The sequence below is a fragment of the Melopsittacus undulatus genome, chromosome 18 (assembly GCF_012275295.1).
Source record: "Melopsittacus undulatus isolate bMelUnd1 chromosome 18, bMelUnd1.mat.Z, whole genome shotgun sequence".
Taxonomy (NCBI): domain Eukaryota; kingdom Metazoa; phylum Chordata; class Aves; order Psittaciformes; family Psittaculidae; genus Melopsittacus; species Melopsittacus undulatus.
In genome coordinates, this window is record NC_047544.1 from 1,570,240 (window position 1) to 1,593,209 (window position 22,970).

Here is a 22,970-nt window from a genome sequence, read left to right on the forward strand (position 1 = left end):
AATTGATGGAGTCAGAACAAAGACTCAGCAGGTCATTAATAGTGAGCTGGGATAGTGGATGCCTCAGTGCACAGGGTACAGCCTCCCCACTCGGGAGGCACTTTGCAATGGGCATCTCTTCGTGACTTTGACTGGGTCACTGGCTGGTCTCCCCATCCATAAAATGCAGATTGAGGGAGAGCAGCAGAGAGGATTTTAAGGCCAGGCTGGATGTGGCTCTGGGCAACCTGATAGAGTTGAAGATGCCCCTGTTCATTGCAGAGGGGTTGGACTGGATGAGTTTTGCTGATCCCTTCCAACCCAAACCATTCTGTGGTTCTATGACTTTATGATTCCATGATCACCTAAAGGTTGTGATGTGCACTCATCACAAAGGGAACTGTGCATATAGATAGCTCCTTATTTCTCTTTACCATGATAATGCTTTTGGTCACTAAATGGGTATGGACCCGTGTCTCCAGCTACGGTGTCACTGCCACATCCTGCCATAGAAACACATAGGAACATCTTCCCTGAGTGCTACCACCTACTTTCCTCCTTTCTAGCTGTGCTTGAACGTATGGGAGCGGGGCTGGGAAACGGTGGATGCTGGCATTCTGTCCTCAATTCCAGCTTTCAGGATTCATCACGTGGAGCTGAGCACTCAAAGATGAGGCAGCTGCAGTGGTGGTGAGGAGCTTTCACAGGAACCTTAATTGCATGTTGCTCAGCATCGTCAGCTCGACACGCTGACATTTGGAGATATTGAGCACCTCTTTCTGCAGCGCAGTGGAGCCCTACCAGTGACAATCAATTATGCTGGAGTCGTCCTCCCCTATTGCAGCAGGAACATCTACTCTGTAAATTAAAGCAGAAACTCTATTATTGAAGAGCCAAAGAGGGCTCCCATCTCCCTCTGAAGACACGTGTTCATCTCTGCACGCACACTGCAGGTACATGGGGGCAACTGCCTGGGGTTTGTCCATCTGGATCCAGCTGAGGCTCAGGGGTTGAAAGCCTGGCTGCTCGCTATTACAGCGGAACGAGTTCTCCTTCATCCTTAGCAAAGCCTCCGAGGGAAAGCAGGGATAAAAGGAAGAACCTGGTGAGAAGAAAGGTCACAGCGAGAGACAAGGGCTCAGGATGAAAAGCCTCAGGAGGAAACAATTGGTAACAGCTCCCTGGGTGCTGGAGAGAGGAGAGGAGGGAGGTTCGTGCTGCAGCCTCTGCTGCTGTGCTGACCTGAAGTGAAAAGCATCCGTGCTGAGAGGAGTGTTTGCTCCTTTGTGTCGGGATCAGAAGGTGACGGCAGCAGCAGCGAGGGCTGCTGTTTGCAGGGCAGTGATCAGGGAGCATCCGCTGGCTCAGAACCTGATGGAAAAGTGGGAAGATGCAGGAGAAGGGGTTGAGAAGTGGGATGTTAGTGATTGAATTTGATGGCACTGTTATTGGCTTTCTGTTGTATTGGGAAGTGACAGCTGGTTTGCTTTTCATTTCCTTTTTATCTGGCTTAGGTACCAATGGGAAGGCTTTGAAGGATGGGACAGGGAAGGATTAACAGCCCAGATTGTATTGGGGGTCTCACCTCCTGGCTTTCAGACACTGAAGGTGTAGCAGGGATAAAGCAACCCCTTCATGAAGCTTCATCCCTATTCCTTCATGGCAAGGGAGGGATTCAGGGCCTAAGTCACAAGGTTCTGTATCCATTGTGATACAAAGGACTCAACTCAGCTGTGAGTTAAGGGTTATTGTGGTACCCCAGGCCACCTTTACCCTTTCCCTTCATATCCAAGAACTGGAAGCAGGGTTTAGGGGTGGCAGGATGGACTTTAGAGTTCTGCTTTGTGGTCGAAAAGGTCGAAGGTGCCCCATGGAGAACTTGAAATGCCAATATATTAACCCTGAGATGGAAACCTGAGTGTAAACCCTCAGTGCCCAGTCCATGGTGGATGTGTTACTGTTCTTTGTCAACAGTGGGCTGAGCCTAAAACACCTCTGGAGTGTGTGAAGCTCAATCTGACTCTGATCAGGGCTGATGGGAGCCCTTGGTGGGCTCAGTCAGGTCCCTGCTCCCGCAGAGCATGAACCTTCCCAAAGGAGCACATCCCAACTCAAGTCCTGCATCTCTGTCACCCAGGACCTGGATCCCCCCCATGGATCTCCGGGCAGTAGCTGCCAGCCTGTTTTGTTGTCTGTTTACTCTCTTCCCGTCTCTGACATCCATGAATATTTATGGGAAGCTCCAAAATAGCCAAGAGCACTTTAATCAGAGGACTATCTGCAGCCTAATCAGGGATAATGCTAATCAGGAAGTTCGGAGCAGGCTTTAACTGTTACTGCAGGAGGGGAAAGTTTGCTCCCAACTCCAGGACAGAGTTTTGGTGCTGAGTCTTCTGTGTTTCCCCCCATTACAGGAAGAGCAAACAGAGATTTACTGTTTACATCTGGTGCTTTAACGCTTCACAGCAGGAGCAATGGATGCTGGATATGCCATAGGAGCTGGGGGTGTCATGATGCAAACAGCGCGATGCTGATTTAGATCCCATGCCTCTTGTGTTTCCAACCAGAGGATCTCACTTTGCAAGGCAGTCTCTCAATATCCCATCTTTTTTGTCCTTGGATACACGCTCCAGCTTGCAGGAGGAGGGTTTGAACACAGAAAAGCTGCTGTGCTCCTTCTGTGGCGGTTTCCTTTCAATCACTGACTTTACAATCCTGCTAACTGGGATCTTCCGACAGAGATTGTCATCAAAAGGGAAGGGGGAGGAAGAGAAAAAGCTCTGATATAAATAAAGGGAAAACTTTGTCAGGTTTAGCAAACTTAAATGAGTGCTCAGAGGGGTTTTCAGGCCTGCCAGGCACTCTCCTACCTCTGTTCCAAAGCCCTTTCCGGAGCTGAGCTACTTTTCATCCTCCCTTAGCCACTGAGTTTTGCAGAGGAACCTTTTTGACATGTTTCACATGAAAGTCTCTGCTTCCTGAAGGCTCCTCAGGAACGAAGGACAAAACTCGCCTTATCCGCCCTGTTTTCCAAGCAGCATTACGGGATGAGGAGCCCTGGTGCCACCGGATTAGATCTGGGATGCAGATTTTCCACCAAGGTTTGGTTTCTGAAGCCTTCATCTTTAGAAAGCTGTGGGTTTAAGAATAAATAAATGGTGCCTTAGGTCGCAGTCCTGCTTCAACTGAAGCCAAAGGAAGCAGCGTTAGGCAATAATTCCTGTCTCGTTAATGTGCATCTCCGCTTGCTGGATGTCTTTCTCCCCTTTCTCCTTGGATAATAAGAAGCCGTGGGCCCAATCCCCCTGCGGTGCTCAGCACATGGATGGAGCTCTGAAGCCATGTGTGCCTTAGGATGCGCAGCACTGAGATGACAGGGTGCTGACCCATAGAGGGGGATGCTTTTCCCTTCTCTGCTGTTGGGAAGGACGATTCTCAAGCCGAAAGGGAAACACAGGCATTTGTTTTACATGGTGTGACATGAGAAGGACATGGAGCTGTTGGCCCAGAGGAGGCCACGAGGATGCTCAGGGGCTGGAGCAGCTCCCGTATGGAGCCAGGCTGAGAACATTGGGGCTGGAGAAGAGAAGCTGTGAGGAGACCTCAGAGCAGCTTCCAGTGTCTGAAGGGGCTACAAGGATGCTGGAGAGGGGCTCTGCATCAGGGACTGTAGGGATGGGACAAGGGGTGATGGGTTCAGACTGAAACAGGGGAGTTCAGGTTGGAGATAAGGCAGAAGCTCTTCCCTGTGAGGGTACTGAGGCGCTTCCCCCCAGTGGAAGGGGTCCCTGGCTTGGAACTGGAGGAGCTTTAAGGTCCCTTCCAACCCAAATCATTCTGGGATTCTTTGTTTCTATGACCTTTGCACCACAGCAAATGGGGGGGGGCTGAGTTTGCAAGGGGCAGATGGGCCACATAAAACCAAAACCACCCGAGCTGGCGACGAGCGCTGATGCTCTCAGACAATTATCCCATCCTCTCTCTTGCTTTAGTGCTGATGCAGTGATATGAACACATTCCAAGCAGCAGTTGTGGTAGATTTAAAGCCATTGCAGTCCTGATGAGCCGATAGTTTATAGCCCCAACCACAAAGGGCTTTACTTCCAGTTGTTTTAATCGCTAGCACAAAATAATTACATTCCTTTTCTTTCCCCCTCCTGCGAAGCAATGAAATGACAAAGCAGCAAAAATAAAACCTGGTGTGATCTTCACAGAGGCAGCAAAATTGGGTTTGCAAAATAACAGAGAGGAATCCATCACTTCCCATGCACAAAGACTACCCTCATGTAATTCTTGAGGCAGGAGATGGTTGAGGATTAGGCAGTGGCTGTAATCAAAATGCTGGGGGAAAATGGGATTCATTTAGAAAAGTAAGTACCTCATTAAAAATCAATTCCTTTTCTCCTCATTCAAATGGTGGAGTGATTATAACAGAGTTGTCTTCATAGGTACGTTTGCTTGAGAAGGGGGGAGAAAAGACCCTGTTGTGTCATATGTACATTTAGCCATCTATAGATGCAATCCAATACTCCCAAGTGTATGAAGTACTTTAGTTGCATGGGGGAGGTTGGTTTTACAAGGAGTTTACCTCCATTGCTCAATTCCTAGTGTCACGCTGAGTTGATGCCTACCTGGCACTGCTTGGATCCTTCACTCCTCAGCATCTCCAAGGAAAACACAGATCCTTCTGGTCTGGCTTTGGATTTGCAAGTGAAAACAGGGGAGCAAGCAGCGGAGGGGGAAAGGTTTGTTATTCCAGTTCCATTTCCTCATCCCAGCATTCCAGCTCTCTCAGTTTACAAGCTCCCTCATCACTTACTTGTCTTCATTCACCAAGCAGAGCTCACCCAGCAGGTATGAGCAGAGGCTTTGGAGTTGTAAGCAACATCATGGTCCTCCCTTTCTTTACTGGGAAAGCCTTAGTGTGAGTCGAGATTAGGGCATCCACCTGAGTTAGGCTTTGAATTGTGTTCCAGAATTGGAGTGAGCCTAAGTATCCTTATTTAGGATATACTTAATACTTATCCTAAGTATTCCCATCCATATCACAGAATGGTGATCTCTCTTCCAGGCAGGTTGGTGTCTGCAGTGTGGCTGCTCCCCTGTTCAGTGTAGCAGACACGTTCTTCACTTCCATTTGCCTGTTCAGTCATCAATAATCACACTCAGTGCTGTTGAAAACTCCCTTCTTATTCCCTATCCCCTCTCTTCTTATTTCCCTTCTCAGCTACAAGAGCCTGGAAGATCTGACAGAGCTGGTGGTGTAACCTGCTATGGATCTACATTCACAGATCTAATCTAGAATAAACTCAAGCTTCCTTTCAGTGCCAGTTGGTACATTGCTGGGATGCAATTGCCTCACTGGAAAGCAAGCTGCCAAAGTGGTGAGGCCACATCTGGAGCACTGCATCCAACAGCACAAGAGACAAGGAGCTGCTGGAGATGGTCCAGCGGAGGCCACAAGGATGCTCAGGGGCTGGAGCATCTCTCTATGAGCAGAGACTGTGGGAGCTGGGCCTGGTTATAGTCTGGAGAAGAGCAGACTGAGAGGGGATCCCATTAATACAGATCAGTAGCTCTAAGCTGGATGGGGACAGACTCTTCCCATGGTGCCCAGTGACAGGACAAGGAGCAATGGCCATAAACTGAACCACAGCAAGTTCCACCTCAACACGAGCAAGAACTTCTTTATACTGAGGATGGCAGAGCCCTGGCACAGGCTGCCCAGGGGGGTTGTGGGGTCTCCCTCTCTGGAGCCATCCCACAACCATCATGGACACGTTCCTGTGTGCCCTGCTCTAACAGGGGTTGGACTTGGTCATCTCCAGAGATCCAAACAGTTCTGTGTTGTTGGGACTGCAGGGCTGAGCCCACAGCCCATGGGAACAGCAGCTGCATCCCTGGGAGCACAGATTGGTTACAAGGGAAGATGCAAACGCAGCCTGGAGGAGCAGCCATGGCAGGGGCTGGGTTGTGTTAGACACAGGTTCTGATCCCTGGGAGCTGTTTCCTGAGCCATAGCAGTCCCCTAAGGGGAAGGCTGTGGGAGGCATTATTTTCCATCTCATCTGTTAAATTTAGAAGGCAGGATGGCTGCCACCTGGGAGACCCCTGTGATTATTGACTTAGGCAGGCACGCTAATTCCCATTGCTACCTCCTCGCTGCTCTCCTCCCACTGCATTGGCTCCATTTAGATGTCAGCTGCATGTTGCCCAAGCTGTAGGCTGTTTATTTAGTACTCCAGGAGCCCTGGGTTGAGATGAGGTTTTCTTGCTCCGATGAGCTGCACTAAGGACAAAGTCTGTGTCTATCCAGGTAGGGAAGAGCAGGAATGAGAATAAGCCCAGCTCTGGTGTGCCTGGGTGTACACAGGGTATGGTTGTGAATGGTTCAGAGCAGGGACTACCCCATGGGTAGTGTCACAAAGAAAAGGATACCTCACATGGATTTGCAGTCACAGACCTGAGTCATGGAACACTGCAATGGTTTAGACTGGAAGAGACCTTAAAGCTCACCTTCCACTTGCTCCAAGCCCCTGTGTCCAACCTGGCCTTGAGCACTGACAGGGATGGGGCAGCCACAGCTGCTCTGGGCACCCTGTGCCAGCGCCTCAGCACCCTCACAGGGAACAGTTTGTTCCTTATCTCCAACCCAAATCTCCCCTGTTTCAGTCTGAGTCACCTCCAGGTTTCTCAGCCTTGCTATACAGAAACCAAACCATTCAAAAGTGACTTTCCTGTTCTTATTCCACACGTTGCTCCCTGTAAGATACAGAAGTTTTGTGAGGCTCTTGTGTGTTGTATTGAATACTGGGAAGAAGCAATGGTGGATAAAAAGCAAACTGATGTTAAGACCCTTATTTTAAGCCAGAGGTGTGCTCTGGTGACCATCCAAGCTCTGTACATCCCTATCAAACACAGAGACAGGGCACAGCCACTGTGGAGGAGCTGCCATGGAAAGAGCAGTGCCTTTTTCCATCCCCCAGTGCTTCAGATGTGGCTCAGGGGACAATTCACCATCCCTTGCTCTCTGTAAGCTTGCTCCAGGTGGACAATGGCCTTGGGGACCCTCACAGCCACCACAGCACCGATCATCTTCTTTATCTCCTGTATGTTGTTCCTATACCTATCCATGTGCTTATCCAGCCCAAGGTGTTGCCTCCTAAGGTGACCAGCTGTGTAGCAGGAGATACCCATGCTCCACAGCACCAAATAGACCTCTAATAGCTGGGTAATGGGCTTCAGCTCCATCTATCACTGTGCCATTGATTTCAATGGGCTTTGGATTGGACAGTAAGTCTTTACAATGTGTTTTACTTCCCACTTCCTAGCTCCTGGCTTTCCTTGCTTTAATGCAGGCCTTCCCACGTTACTTTAACAAAGTTTTATGTGTTTTAATTTTCTTTTATGACTTTGGAGCCCATTTCCAACTGCTTCACAAGACAAGTCAATGAGACAGAGCTCCTAATAAACCTGCATTCATCAATGCCTTGTTTTACGCTCATCTCTAACTACTACCCAATCGCTTGGACAACTGATGCTTCTGAGCTGGCAATTAGACCCGTGCTTTAAGCTCCTGATGAAGGAAGATTAATTAAATCAGTGCTTTTCAGGACTAGAACAAATGCAGGCACATGCTTGGCAATTTTCTCCTTCCTTTAAGCCTGTAGCCCATTAGTTTAAGACACCTGCATAGAACGAGCAGTTTGTCCTGATAGAAAACAATAAACTGAGATTTATACACTGGAGCCTTATGGAAAAGCTTCTTTTTCCTTCCCCAAAATGCAAATTGCAGGCTAAAACAACGGGAGATGAGGGGAAAAGTTGATAACTTCCATTCAGAGAGTACAACAGACTTCTACAATGAACCTTTCATTTTATAACCACACCTAAGAGAGAAAGAGATGGTGTGGAGCATTCAGACTGCTCTGTTGTCTGAAGGCCCATTATTGCAGTGCTCTATGTGTCCACGTGCACGTTTAAGGGTGTATCTCTGAGAGGCTATAGCATAAACAAGATAAAATGGATAAAAGAAAGAGATTAATGCAGTTCCTATTGTATAAAGAGCTGAGTTGCAGCAATATTTTAGATGTAGAGAATGAGAAACATGGGGAAGGGGCACTGTCAGTGATGGGGGGGGATTTGCAAGAGGACAATTCCCCTCTGCTGAGCCTGAGAACAGCTCCTGCCTTTCCATCCATCACATTCCTAGGACAGGGTTTTCTGGGGAGGAAAACAGAGCTCCATTGATCTTTTTTACAGTCCATTTGTGTGAAGGAGCATCAGAGATAACAAAAGACTCATTATTTTCCTACGTTGGCAGTTGCTAAGAGGAAAGTCCCAGACAGCACAATTAGCTTGTGACAGGTAGTCTCTATTTACTAATTACTGTATATTTAAGACCTTTGTTCAGGGCTCGCTGTCTGTGTCCCAGCTGCTGATGGAGAGTCATGGAATCATGGACTAGCTTGGCTTGGAAACGCTCATCCAGTTCCAACCCTTACCATGGGCATAGACCCCTTCCACTGAAGCAGGATGCTCCAAGCCCCTGTGTCCAACCTGGCCTTGAGCATTGCCAGGGATGGGGCAGCCACAGCTTCTCTGGGCACCCCACTCACAGGGAAGAAACCATGGACTTATTTGTCCCTAGTGTGGGCTCCTTCCCTTGCTGTGGTCACTGTTACAGGCCCAGTGAGTCTCTGCTGAAGCCAAAGGGAAACCCGACTTAAACACAGATGGAGCCATCACATTGGGTGGAACTCACCCCAGCTGGGTTCAGTGCATTTTCTTGTGTGTTGTTAAGTCACCTTGATGTGAAGGGCCTAAATCTTCCTGTTGTTGTGTGTTCTATTGAGTGGTGCTTATGAGCCATCCAGAGCCAGGTATTGGGTGAGATGGTTTCAGCTATTGGGTTTGGGTGGCAAATTCTAGCGATACCTTTAGAAGCTACATCTATGCAGCTCTGCATGGATCCAATAACCTTGGCTGGGTGGTTCCTTGGCTGATGTCATTGTATTGTTAATGGTTTTGCATGCAGAAATACATGCTTTAAATCATCTCTTTAAGTACCAGTGACTGGGCATCTGTACTGAAGTCCAGGTAAGGGACTGCAGATCATTTTCATTGTATTAAATATCTTTGTATCAACACTATAAGCTCCATAGACTGCACAAGCCTTTGTGAAACATTCCCAAAAGCTAATACTATGCATTATGGTGCCCTTTCAGCAGTAACCACCTCTTCATTATCAGTCTCCTGGTTGGTGTGGATGCAGTTGGCACAATTCCATGGGCTTATATCCATTCATTTTGGGAGCTCAGAACACCTTTGGGTGCTGGTTAATGCATCTCTAAAGATGCAAAGTCTCTGTTGGCATCTCTCATCCACCCATAACCTGCACATTGCAAGGCTTGGCTCCAAGCACCACTTGATGGTGGCCCGTGTACCGGGGTGCTTGGCCAAGGCAGTCTTTGGGTTGGCATTAACACCCCTCTGTTCGGAGCCTATTTGTCGAAGGCAGTCATTGCATTTGCAGAGGCACAGATGGTGTGTGGATCCCTGCCATTCCAGAGGGCTCACTGAAGCCTTCCCTCCTTGTCCACACCACAGGAACAGTTTGCATAAGATTTAGGGCTCCTTTCTTCATAGGTTTGCAAACGTTTGCATGCACCATTGAGGGATGCAAGGACATGGGCACTTAAATCAATGCAGACTCAGTCTGGATCTCTAAAAGTTAAGTCATATTTGTGCATTGAATAGGAGAGGAGGCTTTGTAGATGTAATAGTTCAGTTCTCCATTCCTATCTTCAGCCAAATTGCCAAAGGGTTGCTTTGGTTTAAATACAGTTTACTCGATACAGGGTGGAAGTGGGAACAAAGGGATGTGTTGTTGCTCAGGGTCCCATCCTGCTTGTGCTTATTCACTCCATCCATGTCTGCACCCCATAAAGGACTGTGCCTCTCTGGTATGTGTAACAGGGGTACTGGCAGCACTGCTGTAATCCATGAATGGACCGACATGAGAAAGGCTTTGACCCTCATTCCATCTCCTCCATGGCCCATAGGGAAGTTCACGCTCCAGAACTGCCAGTCCAGCATGGAATTCCCATTCAAACACATACAGCTCCATGAACCAGAGGGTATTACCCTATATTTAAGCAGGTTATCCTCACAGTGGAGTTTAATAGCAATTCAAATCTCTCTTGCTCCGATGCAGAGATAGGAACACTTTGATCAAGGCTGTTTCAGCTCTTCATCAAGCATGGGCAGCTCCGATTCTCTCATAATGAACACAGGGACCCATGTGTCTAAGACATCAAAACGAAGCAAATTTCCTCTTTCTTTCATATGAAACCCTCCAGTCTCCGGTTCAAACCTTCCCTTTTCATCTTCCTCACAGTTCTTGTTAGGAATGAGTAAAGCAATTAGGGATGTTGTGTTTGCAAGGCTAACAATAATTAATGCGTTGATTAAAAGTGAGGAATGAAGCAATTGGAGCAGGGAAGAAACCCAGAACTCTTTCCTACCGGAGCCTGTTCCCTAGGAGGTTTCCTTCTGCTCCCGAAATATTTACTTGCAATCAGGAAAACCTGTCCTATGGAAGAATAAAACATCATTTTCTCTGCAGCCTAATGGGCAGAGACATGTTTTTAATAAACATATGGAAAGATGCCTTTCCTGCAGTCAGGAATTAGGATTCAGGAGCTTTCCAGTGTTATAAATCCCTGTGCCTTTGCTTTCCTTTTATTTAATGAAGGCAATTTTCAGTCTGTCCCCTCCGAAGTCCTCAGTTTCACTGCATCTTTCCACACTGTGCGAGTGGTTTTAGCATCCCAGCTTTAATGGGGTTCCCCTGCTCTGCTTGATTTCACTCCTTCCCTATCATGGCAGGGGTTTAATATTCACTCTTTAGATGTCATCTTGGATGCAGGGAGTCTGCTGTGATCCTTCATAGTGATGACTTCACGTGATGGCTTCGTCCCATCGTCAGAAGAGACCCTGTGAAAAGAGATCCCATCCTTTGGGATCTGGTTCTCATCCATGGTGTAGGTGGTTTTCCAGAGGTGCTGGGATGGGTGGATGGGATCCTGCTGTACCTCCCCCTCCTTATTCCTTTGTATTCTGAGCACAGCCTTGTTATTAGCAATGAAGTTTTTATACTTCACAGTTAACCCAGGCAGGTCATGATGTGTCACAAATCTTTGCTAAGTCAAGCACTGCTTCTTGCTGGGTACAGTGTATGCTTGGCCCCATTAAGAATAATAGCATGAATAACCATAAGCCATTAATTTTGACGAGATCAGGCCCGTTATCACCTTAAAAAAGGATGCACAGATGCCATGGGAGACATTTGGCTGTTTCTGCTGCTCACTCCCTTAATGAATAGAACTATGGAAGTGGCTGAGGTTTGCCTGGGGTGTTCATCCTGTCACTGCCAGTGCACTGAGAAGCTGCAGGCATGGCAAGAGGCACTGACTGCATCCCGGATGCACATCCCCAGGGCCTGGGAAAGGCTTTTGGCAGGGTGAGCAGGTTTATTTCCTGCAATAATAAGGTAATAAGGAATAAAACTCCTCCTGTTGTCATTTGAGATCAGGCAGGGATAAATCCATCCATATTCCCAGCTTTTAGGGATCTTTATGGAGAGCCAGCCAGAACCCCCTGTCCATCACTGAGGTGTCTCCTTCCTCAGCACCCATTCCCTTTAGCTCAGTGTGCTGGTCACTAACACCTTGCTTTGACCTGTGTCTGGGTTTGGGTGCTTGTAGCTGTTTTCACACTTGCCTCCAGGAAAAGATCCCTTTTGTGGTGTTTCTCATGTTCCCTTGGCTTCCAAACACTCGGAGTGGGAACAAGACAGACAAAAGGTGGAGGGAAGGCAGGAGAGTTGCTGGTAGAGTCCCATGGGTAGACAGAGTTCTTTGTAAGGCTGTGGGCATCGTCATTTAAAGCAGGGCTTTGGTTTGTGCCAGAGCATCATCTTCCCTCATGATTGGTCTCAGTGCAGGGCTGTTGCTGCGAGCTGGATGCACCGAGCTCCTCATCACAGCAAACCCCATTGCACCGGCACCGAGGGATGCGACGTGCAATTATCGGCTTCTCTCATCCCATCCCTCCTTGTTTCCAGAGCTCCTCCGGGATCTGCAGTGGAAATGAGGAGGGCAGGAATGCATACAGTGTGCGTGCTGGCAAGGCAGGCTTTGTGCTTGCTTCAGAGGATGCTCTTGTAGCACAGATGTGGATCCCTCTTTCTGTTCTATAGGTAAACCCAGTGGGCTGGGGATGTGTGACCTTGTTCTGGGGCTTTTTGGATGGGTGCTGCTCCCACCTCTGTGCTGTTACGCCTTGTGCACAGCAGAAGCCCTCAGGACCTTCTTTTAGAGGGCTGTATCCCAAACCAGCCAGTCTCATGGACATGAGAATACATCAGCCCTTGGGTGTAGGAGCAAGTGGGATGCTCACTAACCAGGCGCCTGCTTTCTCCCTTCTTGTTTTTGCTTCTGTGCAAGATAAAGGCATAAATGTCTAAATATTTAGGCTCTGACTCACTCTTTGTGTGCTTTCTCACAAACAGTGTTTCCAATGAATGAGGAACCAGGCTTAAGGCAAAGGGGAAAGGATAGAAAGGTTTCAACCTGTCTGCTGCATACCAAGCCTCTGGCTTCTGGGCTTTGGTTTGTATTTGTTCCTGTTATTGCTATCTATGAATATTAGGGTACAATTCTTCCCTGTGAGGGTGCTGAGGCGCTGGCACAGGGTGCCCAGAGAAGCTGTGGCTGCCCCATCCCTGGCAGTGCTCAAGGCCAGGTTGGACACAGGGGCTTGGAGCAGCTGCTCCAGTGGAAGGGGTCCCTGGGTTGGAGCTGGATGAGCTTTAAGGACCCTTCCAACCCAACCCAGCCTGGGATGCTGTGATGAGCTGAGCAGTGGCAATGGTCTCAGGTGGGCTCCTTCCCCTCCCTTTGTCGCAGTGCTCCACTGCTCTCTCCTTAGGTTATGCCAGAATGCATTGGGTTTCCAGGTAGTTTCCTATCCAAGCTTTTGGCACACCACGAGCAGCTCATCTGGGATCAGACACAAAGTTGGTCCTTCCCCTCCAGCGTGGCTGTCGTCCAAGCATTTCAATGTGTGGTTTCCACTCATCTGCAGAACTGTGCTGTTAATTACATGAGAGATTTACTCAGAGGTGTCCCTTCCATAATGTCCTTAATGTCTGCATTAACTGCACTGCTTCTCGTCTGTTAATTCTCAGTCCCTCAGTGAGGCCAAGACCACAGAATCCCAGCCTGGTTTATGTTGGAAGGGATCTCAAAGCTCATCCCATTCTAATCCCCTGCCCAGTTCAAACATGGGCAGATCAGCTGAGGCCATCACATCCCTGTGGATCTAAATGGGACAACCCAATAGGAAATCACTCATAGCTGGGAGGCGAGGACTCTGCAAACCACCTTTAAGCATCTCCTGCATGGACACAGCCTCTTGCACCTCTGATTTCAGCAGCCTCAATCTTCCTAATGTCAACCTTTCCCTTCATTGTTTTCCTCTCCATTTCCCAGAAAGTGAGGGCAGATTCCACTTTAAGGGAATTCTTGCTCCCATTCTCTGTTTTTCCTGGGCTTTGATGAGAGCATCCTTACAGGACATGAGTTATTGTGTTCCACCTTGTGCACCACAGATCCCCTATGGCAGAGGAGCTGGAGCAGTTACAAGCACAGCATGGATGCTCTCTTCAGGCTTTCCCAGAGCTCAATGGAATTTGGGATTGACAACTTATGGAATGAGTAAATCTTCCTCCTGGTCTTGTACTGAGCCACAAAGAGCTGCAGCCAGGGCCCAAGCAACAGTTCAGGGATGAAGCTGTGAGATGAGGTCCCACCTCAGGACCCAATGCAATGGCCCAGGGAGAAGATGCTGAAGCCCCTTTATGGGACCCTTCAACAAGCATCACTCCAGGAAGGCCAGGGCTGAGTCTTCCTCATAGTAGGAAGAGCAGGACAACCTTGGGGCCGAGCCATAAACACTGAGGGCAATGAGCATCAGAAGAGCTCCCTCTGTCAGTGTGTGTCCTGCAACAGGGAAAGCAAAGGGATACTTCTGGAGAAGCCTTGTATTGTTTCAGGACAGCATTAGCATCCTTAGCACTGGAGAAGAAGCCGTTCTGGGAAGGGGTGCCAGTTGCTGTCAGTGTGAGGCACTCCCCTGCTTTCTTACCCACCGAAAAAACCCCAAATCAGCATAAATGAGACAAAGAAAAGTAATTAAATCTCTCCAGAAATGCTGGAGTTTGCATTTTGTGTATGACAGGTACAAAAGATGCTGAATGGGAGTGTTTCCAGTAAGCAAACCCCAGCCCGTGATCGGATGCTGATTGCTGGATATCGTGACCTTTTCTTGCTGTTGAGCAGTGAACAGAGACAGGGATGCCAGCCCTGCTCCTCCCTGCACATCTCTCTGCATCCCTTTGCAGCTACAAGGGGGAGCAAAAGGCAGCAGCAGAGCTTTGACACCATCCTCGCACCCTTCCTTGTGCCCAGGTCTTGTACACGGGAGCTTCCTTCCCTTGGAACCTGCACAGCATCAGGTAAATGTGAGTTTAGACAAGAGAACAGGACATGCTCTGGGATATTCCTCATGGATCTGGCTCAGATTTGCTGGGAATTCGGGCTGGTTGCAGCCACCCCGAGTCCCCATCTCTGCAGGGAGTAAGAACGCTTCACATTGGGATAGAGGGAAAACACCTTTGGTTCTTGATGGTCACATCATCAACCTGTATGGAAACCCCTCTTCTGTTATCACATTGATCCCAGGGAATCTCTCCTGGTCGCTTGGTATGGACAGAAACTTCCATTCAAGCCTCTTCCTGCTTACAGAGGCAAAAGCTTCATTCCAGCCTCAGCATCAGCCTCTCCAAGGCATTGCCATGGGGGTCTCACCCCATCTAGGGCCAGGCTGTCCCTCCCTGCCCCACCACCCCTTCCATGGTGTGTACGTGCCATCTGGTGGCAAAGGGAGGGAAGAAAGGATGTTTTACGTTCGTTTTGCCAAGAAAAAGGCTATTAAAGGGACCCAAAGCTTAAATGTGGCCACTTCCAGGAGAACAGGCTCTGGTGAGCAGTCTAAAAGCCCTTGGTCCATCCTCCATCACAAGCTTTAGTGTGTTACAAGCCTGGTTGCTGGTAAATACTTTGCCAAGAGGCTGTTTTCCAATGGAAGCAGCAGTTTGTCTCTGTAGAGGTATTCTGGTTTCTTATTGTAAGAGTGGAAAAAGGAGGAAACCTGCAAGGTCTGGCCATTAAAACTGCTCATTTTCTTTGCTTTCAGCTGCTCTTTTTCACCATTACTTTAGCTTTTTCACCTTCTTTCCCTTTGCCATCCCCTCAGTGGAGAAATGAACCAACAAGAAAGAGAAGAAACAATCCAAACGGGCAATCAAAGCCAACAGCCAGAAAATGACCCCGTATTTTTGCTTTCTCATAGAGGGAGAACACAGGGAAATGGGTGTCAGGGGATTGGGATGTTTCTCTGTACCATCAATTTGTCACTTATTGATTATAATGCTCTAATATTTAAGCTCAGAGTGAAGTACGGAGATTTATGGGGGGTTTTATTGCATAGATAAAGTTGGTTGCCAACAGCCCAGTATGTACTGACTTACTGAAAACACAGTGACAGCAGAGGGGGAAATGCAATAGATTATCCCCCACTTGGTATTGGACAGGATCTCAAGGCGAAGGGACATGCTGAGACCAAGGTTTCATAAGGCTGTACTTCACCCCTGTGTAAAGGGACAGTGCAAGGCCACGCATCACTTATGCCTTATTTATAGGTATTAAATAAGACTTCTCTGGAGCACAGCTCTTGAGCTGACCCCTCTGCAGAGGGGTGAATTGCACCCTAAAGCAAATATAGGGAACTTGTATTATTCATCAGCCTCTGTTACTTGAGGTTATTGCAGGGGGAGACGTTGCCTGTCTTGACTGAAGAGCAGACGCTGGCCTCGGTGCCTTATGCTTGCATAATCACACTGTGCATTCTGTCCTGCTGTGTCTGTCTAATCGCAGTTTTAACTAAGGAAAAGCAGTTCTGTACATGCAGGGGTTTCTTTCCAAAGCTTTCCAGTATTCAGGAGGAAGAGTGGCTGCAAAACAACAGGAAAAGAAGGAATAGCAGAAAGAAGCCGGATGCTTCTCCTGTCTGGGTTTTTAGGATGCTCAGCTGGGATGAAACAGGCTCCTTCCCTACCAATCAGCCTTTGTGGTCTACTTGCACTTGATCCTACTCCCAAACCATTGGGAAGGAAAGAGGTGCAGTCTCCCAAGTGGCATTTTGGTTGTGTGGGTTTAAGGGGAGCAGCTCGCAGTAAGTGATGCTGAGGACCATCAGAGCCAGGCTTTGTTTGGCTTTATGCTTGTATTGATGACTTCAGGCACTGAACCAGTCATGGGGAACCCGACAAAGCTTCCTGGCAATCAAAACTAAACCCAGGAGAAAGCAGAAGCCCAGAGGAGTGCCCTTAGGAAGGTATTAAAAGGGATAAGGATGTCAGTGTACACAAGCTGGGTTTGCTGCCTGTGTGCTCAGGAAGGAGCTGCAAAGGAAGAAGCCAGTGCATGGATCAGAGGATAACACAAGAGCTCTGCCAGGGACCAGGGAGGCTGCAGTGGGAGGAGGGAGGCTGGAAACTGGAAGAAGGCATCAGAAGGGACAAGTGCCTGGGATAGTGAGGGTCAATCTCCCTGTTATAGTCAGGTCCTTTCTATACCAGCCTCCCTGTTTGAACTTGATACACCAAGATTGTCTTGGGTTTCTCTCTTAATTCAATAGGGTGTTATCCTGTAGCATAGTTGCCTTGTAATCAATGCACTGCTGTTGCCACAGCCAGAGGGCAGAGCCAGACTCAGGCATGATCACAAAAGGACAAGAGGCAATGGGCACAGACCGAAAGGCAGGGACTTCATTTACACACAGATAAAGCTTTTCCTTGTGTTTTCCCTTCCCTAAACATGCTAGCTGTTTAGGAATACAGCTCTCTTCAGCCCTGGAAGGGGTTGTGCAGAGTTTGTGGTGTGTCTCTCCTTGGTGATGCTCAGAACCCAGCAGGACACGGCACTGAATGGATCCTGCTTTGAGCAGAGGGGTTGGACTGGGGCAAACCTGAACTGTTCTGTGCTTTAACAGCAGAATCCCCATCTCTTGTTTCCCTTCCAGATGTGAGCCACTGATGTATCACCACCATCGGCCCTGCTTCGTGACTGCCTGCATCTCAACACCCCGATCTCCTCTTTGCAGGTAAGGAAAACCAAACCATCCACGTCCTTCTTGTCTGTTCCCCTTCAGGGAGCAGAGCCTGCTTGAATGTCAGTGCCTGCAGCTGCAAAAGCAGTTCTCTGCAGCCCTCTAGTGCTTATCAAACACATGGAAACAGCAGAGTTGGCAGCAGCCATGGGGAAAAGGGGTGAGGAGAGCTCAGGTTCTGTGTCCTTCACCCTCTGTGGCCATGGGGAAAAGGGGTGAGGAGAGCTCAGGTTCCGTGTCCTTCACCCTCTGTGGCCATGGGGAAAAGGGGTGAGGAGAGCTCAGGTTCTGTGTCCTTCACCCTCTGTGGCCATGGCTTTGCAGCCCAGCAGCGGTCCTGAGCCTTGGGAAGAGCCTCACCCTGCAGCAGGTAACCTTGAGCAGGCAGGAGGAGGTTTAGATGCTCTCAAGGCCCTGTACCACCCCTAGTCCTGTATCCCTTGTCCAAAGCCCCTCTCCAGGTTTCCTGTAGGCATTGGATCCCCATGGCTCAGCTCAGAGGTGATGCTAGCAGGGATACAGCAGTTCAGCAGGAGCCTTTCCCCAGTTCACTGTACCATGTGTATTTGTTATTTCTCTTCCATGGGAAAGCAGTGTAACTGTTTAAACATCTCTCCTCTTGCCACGCTGATGTGAAATAGAGCCTTTTGTTTGCCAACAGGACAGAGCATCCGCTGGTATTTACCTGAACAGCCTCAGTGTTTAAACAGGCTCCTGATCCACAGAGCATGTTCCCATCAGAGGTGTGCTGGGGTACAGAAAGAGCACGTTGCCCACACAAAGGGGAGATTGGTTTGGTATCACCAACATCTGGTATGGAAATGATTTAATAACTTCACCCCATGGAGCATCACTGTGGGTTCATTATAAGTGTCATCCCAAAGCGCATCCTCTCTCCCCTTCTATGTGCTCTGTTAGCTCCATGGACCCTTATCTCATGCCTTCATCCTTCCCTTCTTAGGCACATGCTGTAGCTCCCCACATCCTACAGAATCGGGGATGAACACCATGATTTGGCCCAGTAAAGGGAATGGATTAGGAATAGGGTACAGTTTATTAGTCCCTTTTCCTGACAGCTTTTGCCTATTCGTGTTAGGCTCTTGCTGTGACAAAGATACCCAAGTTGGGGAACTTTCTGCCTCTGTTTCACCAGAAACACTCATCCAATTCTCATTAAAGTAAAAAATCAACCTCTTTTGCCAAATAACAGATAGAAAACCCCTAAAAGTTAATTAAATGACAGTGGCTTTAAAGGCTCTTTCTGATAACATCCTGAAAAGCTGCTTTAGAACAGGATTTCTCCCACCAATCTCCAGCAAAAGAAGTCGTCTGCATACAGGAATACTTGAAAGGATTAATTCTCTGGAGCTCCAGAGACAGATGAACTGACACCAGCTCCATTGGGACAGGTCAGCTGGGCCTCGTAGCTGTAGGATTAAGCCCTTCCCCATCCCCACACTGAGATCTCCATGGGGCAGGCAGCGTGAGCCCCATTGCAATTCCTACTTTTCCCCACAATCAAATGGAATAGGGTTTCTTTAAAGTGAATTGCATGGGTTTTGACCCATCGAGGCTCTGAAAAGCTGCTTTTATCCCTGCAGAGCTCAGAGGCTCAGCCAGGATGGAGCTGAAGGAACCAGGACTTCAGGATGCTCTGGCTCTGCTGGTGTTGGGATCTATGTTGGTGGAATGAGCAGTAAAGGTCCATAAGCAACAAACCTCTCCATTAAGGGGCAGTGATAGATGTACAAAGGCTTGGAGACAGAAGGTAAAAACTAAGGTAAAAACTGGGTTATGCCCATGAAGCATCAGATTTGGTCCATAGATTGAGGAGGGCTTTGGGGTTTCAGAAGATGCTGAAATCCCCCTTAGTAAAAGAGGGATCTCAGGCATGCTCCTTCACCAGCCATCCAGGCTGAAGCTGCCTTTAAGGAACAACCTGAATAACCTCAGCTCCATTTGCCACACGTTTTTCCATGCTGTGTGTCCTCGGGATCTGGGAAGTTCCATTTTCCCAGCACGAGCGCCAGAGGCTGCGAGTCCCTATCAGGGCTCGCTCAGCCACATCAAAGGGAGCAGGACACATCAGAGAGGAGCAGAAGGGCTGCAGTCCCATTATCCCAGGGGGTGAGGGGATGCTGCAGGCTCTGGAGCATCCCTCAGGCTCTGGAAGCAGGGTTGGATGAGCAGAGTTACCCAGCTCAAGCTGAAACCAGGGCAGTGCTGTTGTGTGTGCTGGGTTGTAGGTGAGCAGTGTTGGGGGATCACAGTGAGACCCTTGTCAAGGTGGTCTGAGATGATGCTGTTCAGAAGTCATTGCTCTTCCAAAAGCAGCAGGAGGACACCTGTGTGATGACAGCCTCTGCCCTCACTGCACCAGCATCATCTCATCATAGAAAATGGGTAGAAGTGAAGAAATCTGGTCCTGGGATTTGATGATCTTAAAGGTCTTTTCCAACCTGATTGATTCCATGATTCTATGAACTCAGGAGCATTAAAAAGCTCCATTTCCCTGATTTCCCATTCTCAAACACTAAATGCAAACCCTGGCATTGAAAAGCAGCTTTCCCTTACCCAGCAGAAGCCAGAACCTAAGAGTTTGCCAGCCTAGAGTTTAGCAAACCCTGCCCAAACCCATTGGAGCCCCCAGCACCAGGGCTGAGTCCCAGGAGAAGACTAGCAATGGCACTCAATGAAGATGCAGGCATTCAGGAGGGAGGGTTGTCAGCTCCAAGCCACCTAATGAAAGAGGGCTGGATGCCGAGGGAAATTTGCATCCCTTTGTTTATCCCAGCTGTGTCTTTCCAGAGCCTCATGCAGTCAGCAGCAGCGTTTCCCTTTGATTTAAAGCAGGAGGGGGGCTCGCTTTGAAGCCTTTGCTTGCATAGGAAATGAGCTGCTTGATTCCTGTTGACGTTTGCAGGCAGGTGGAGGTGGTGCTGGTCGGATGCTCCTGTGAATGGGATAACACCAAGCAGTGGGTGGAAGGAGCAACGTGAGCACATCCCTTTGGAGACAGCAGGTTTCCATACTCTGCATGTGAGGATGACTCCTGTGATGGTTTGTTCCTCTGCATTCCCAGTAAAAGAGGCCGAAATGAAGCCTTTGTTATGGCAAAGCAGGGATATTCACACTCTCTAGGCTACAAAAAGCCACTGCCCCAAAGGCACAGTGCAGCCTTCATTGGAGCTATAGGGAAGTCCATTAGCACTGACTTTCAGGACTAGCTCTGAGCACTGTTGCTGGTCCAGCTCTAATCCCCAAGCACCAACTCCTGCAGTCAGTAAGTGGGGAGATTCTGGCTGGTGTTTGGTGAGGAGCATCTGATGTGGGGCCCAGAGCTGAGCACAGGTTTCCAGGTGCAGCCTCCCCAGTGCCCAGCACAGGGGCACAATCCCTGCCCTGGCCCTGCTGCTGCACTGGTGCTGATCCAGGCCAGGATGCTGGGGGCTGCCTGGGCACAAGCTGCTCATGCTCAGCTCCATCAGCACCCCCAGCTCCTTCCCCATGAGCCGTTCCCAGCCACAATTCCTCAAGCCTGGAGCGTTCCATGGGGTGGTTGTGTCCCACATTTACCATCCTTCTGTGCACCGGATCACGCTCCGAGACACTGAAGGAAGCTTCTGGGTTCTGCTGTCCCAGAGCAAACCAAGCTGTGTCCTACAGCCGGGAGCACACTGACATCTCATGGCATTCCCTGTTACTGACAAGCGTTTCCAAGGGAAAGGGAAGTGTCCCCCCTGGATCTCATGATAGAGAAACAGGAACACTTTCCTCTTTAGAGAAGCTTCTGTCCTGACACCCTCCTTAAAAGCATCCCTAAGTGGCACCGTTCGGGTTGGGTTTATGCTGTTTGTAACAAGCTCCTGAGTGAAGCTGTAGTTTAGTTGCTATAGGAAGGATTTAAGTGGGATGGGAATCAATGGTTCTCCTGCTGTGATGGTTTTGCTCTTCCTTTACCCGAAGGTTATTTCCTGCCCGCATTGATGGTGCTGCTGTTCACTGCCCTCTTCACACTCTGGGTTGCATGCACAGATCTAACAAGGGGGAGAGGATTTCATTGCTTAGATAGAACCAGGACAGAAGCTCTGCACATCTCTGAGGGATGGAACCTGGGGAATGGAGCCTCTCTGGGAATGTAAAACAGCCCTTCTGGTACATGCAGGGGTTGCGTGAGCAATGGGAAGTGTTCCTGACCATGGCTGGAAGTGGATGATCTTAAGGTCCCTTCCAACCCCAACCATCCTATGGGTCAATGTAAAGCGTGCTTAGACTCCCCCATTTAGGGAAATGGAAGGAGCAATCTGCAAACTGGAATAGCGATGCTAATTCCACCAGCACTTCCTTCAGCATCCCAACCTGCCCGTATCCAGCTGAGGTTTCATCACCTGGATCCTCCTTCAGGCTCATTGCTCCCCATGGTTACTAGGAACTGGCTCTGATACAAGCATTTCCTTGCTAGCTGTTGGAAGCAAAGTGCTGCCCATCACCCAGTCCTCGTGGCCTATGGGTTGAGTTAGGGCAGACCCTGTTGTTGTGGCTCCGAGGTGCCAAAGTGATGCTGTCCTTGAGCAGATCCTCATTCCCTGCATGATTCCTGACTTCTCTGTGGATCACGACTGGCTCTTCCCCTCTTTGTGTCACAGGAACAGAGCTCCTGCCCATGCTTCCAGTTGTGTTTGCTGGGATTGATCAGGATATGCCCTTAGGGATGAATAAGATGGTTTATTGTCCTGCGTTGCTGCTTCAGGCTCTGCTGGCCCCATTCCCCCCCAGACCTCACTGAATGTCCATGTTCTTTATCTTTTCCTATAGGAACACCAAAGCCATCAGTGTGTGAGTGCCAGAGGAGAAGGTAAAGCTCTTGCAGGCCGTGGACCACACGGAACCAGAAGTGATGGCAGAGGAGAGCTGAGGAGCAGGAAAGCTGCAGTAACTCCTTCCCATCCCATGCAATGTGCCACTGTGCATTAGAACTGATGAAACCCACATCAAAACCTCATCACGTCTACATATTTGGGGCTTATTATTGATATTTAATGGTAAGAATTGGACTCTGGGCCTGGGGGGTGAAGAGCAGGAAGCAATGAGACAGGAAAAGCGGAGGTTGGGTAGAGATGGAAGCAAATCCATGTAAAAGCAGGAGGGAGATATTCCAGGGAGCTGGCTAAAGGCAGGGAATGTTTTCCTACCCATGAGGTACCTGCAAGTGGACTCAGTAGTTGTGCCTGCCACAGAACAATGACAATCTGACCCATTCTCCCCCCAAACCCCATGGACAGCATCAGCAGACCCACAGCATGGGATAATGCATCGGTTGTTCACAGCAGCGGCATTCCAGGAATGACGGGAGGGGAATTCTTGGCCATCCCACTGAGCAGCCAGCACAGCAGAGGTGGGTTTGGTTTCCCAATGGGGCAGCCCTGGGTTTCTCATGCAGAGGAAGCAGTTGCTAAACAGTAGCTGGGTTACCCATCTGCATAGGAAACAGAGCCTGGTGGCTTCTCCTCTCAGCTTTAAAGCAGGTTTGAGAAGCAAAGCGAATAAAGGATACCTGGAAAACAATACATGCATGGAAACAATTCCCTACAAGTGATCCCTGTGGATCTATCCCATCTCCCAGCCCTCTCCCATCCCAGCTGATTTATAGGTGTTAGGAGAGCACAAAGGAGACTGATTCTCCTGTTGGTTTCACT

At 49.0% G+C, this 22,970-nt stretch overlaps 1 long non-coding RNA gene across 1 annotated transcript; it reads left to right on the forward strand.

Annotated features, from left to right (window-relative positions):
• Positions 1 to 754: 754 nt before the first annotated feature.
• On the forward strand, positions 755 to 22,822 carry LOC117437123 (uncharacterized). Its single transcript, XR_004550368.1, has 5 exons — positions 755 to 932; positions 17,188 to 17,268; positions 18,876 to 19,042; positions 20,198 to 20,313; positions 22,090 to 22,822. It is a non-coding gene; the product is annotated as an uncharacterized lncRNA (long non-coding RNA).
• The last annotated feature ends 148 nt before the right edge of the window (positions 22,823 to 22,970 follow it).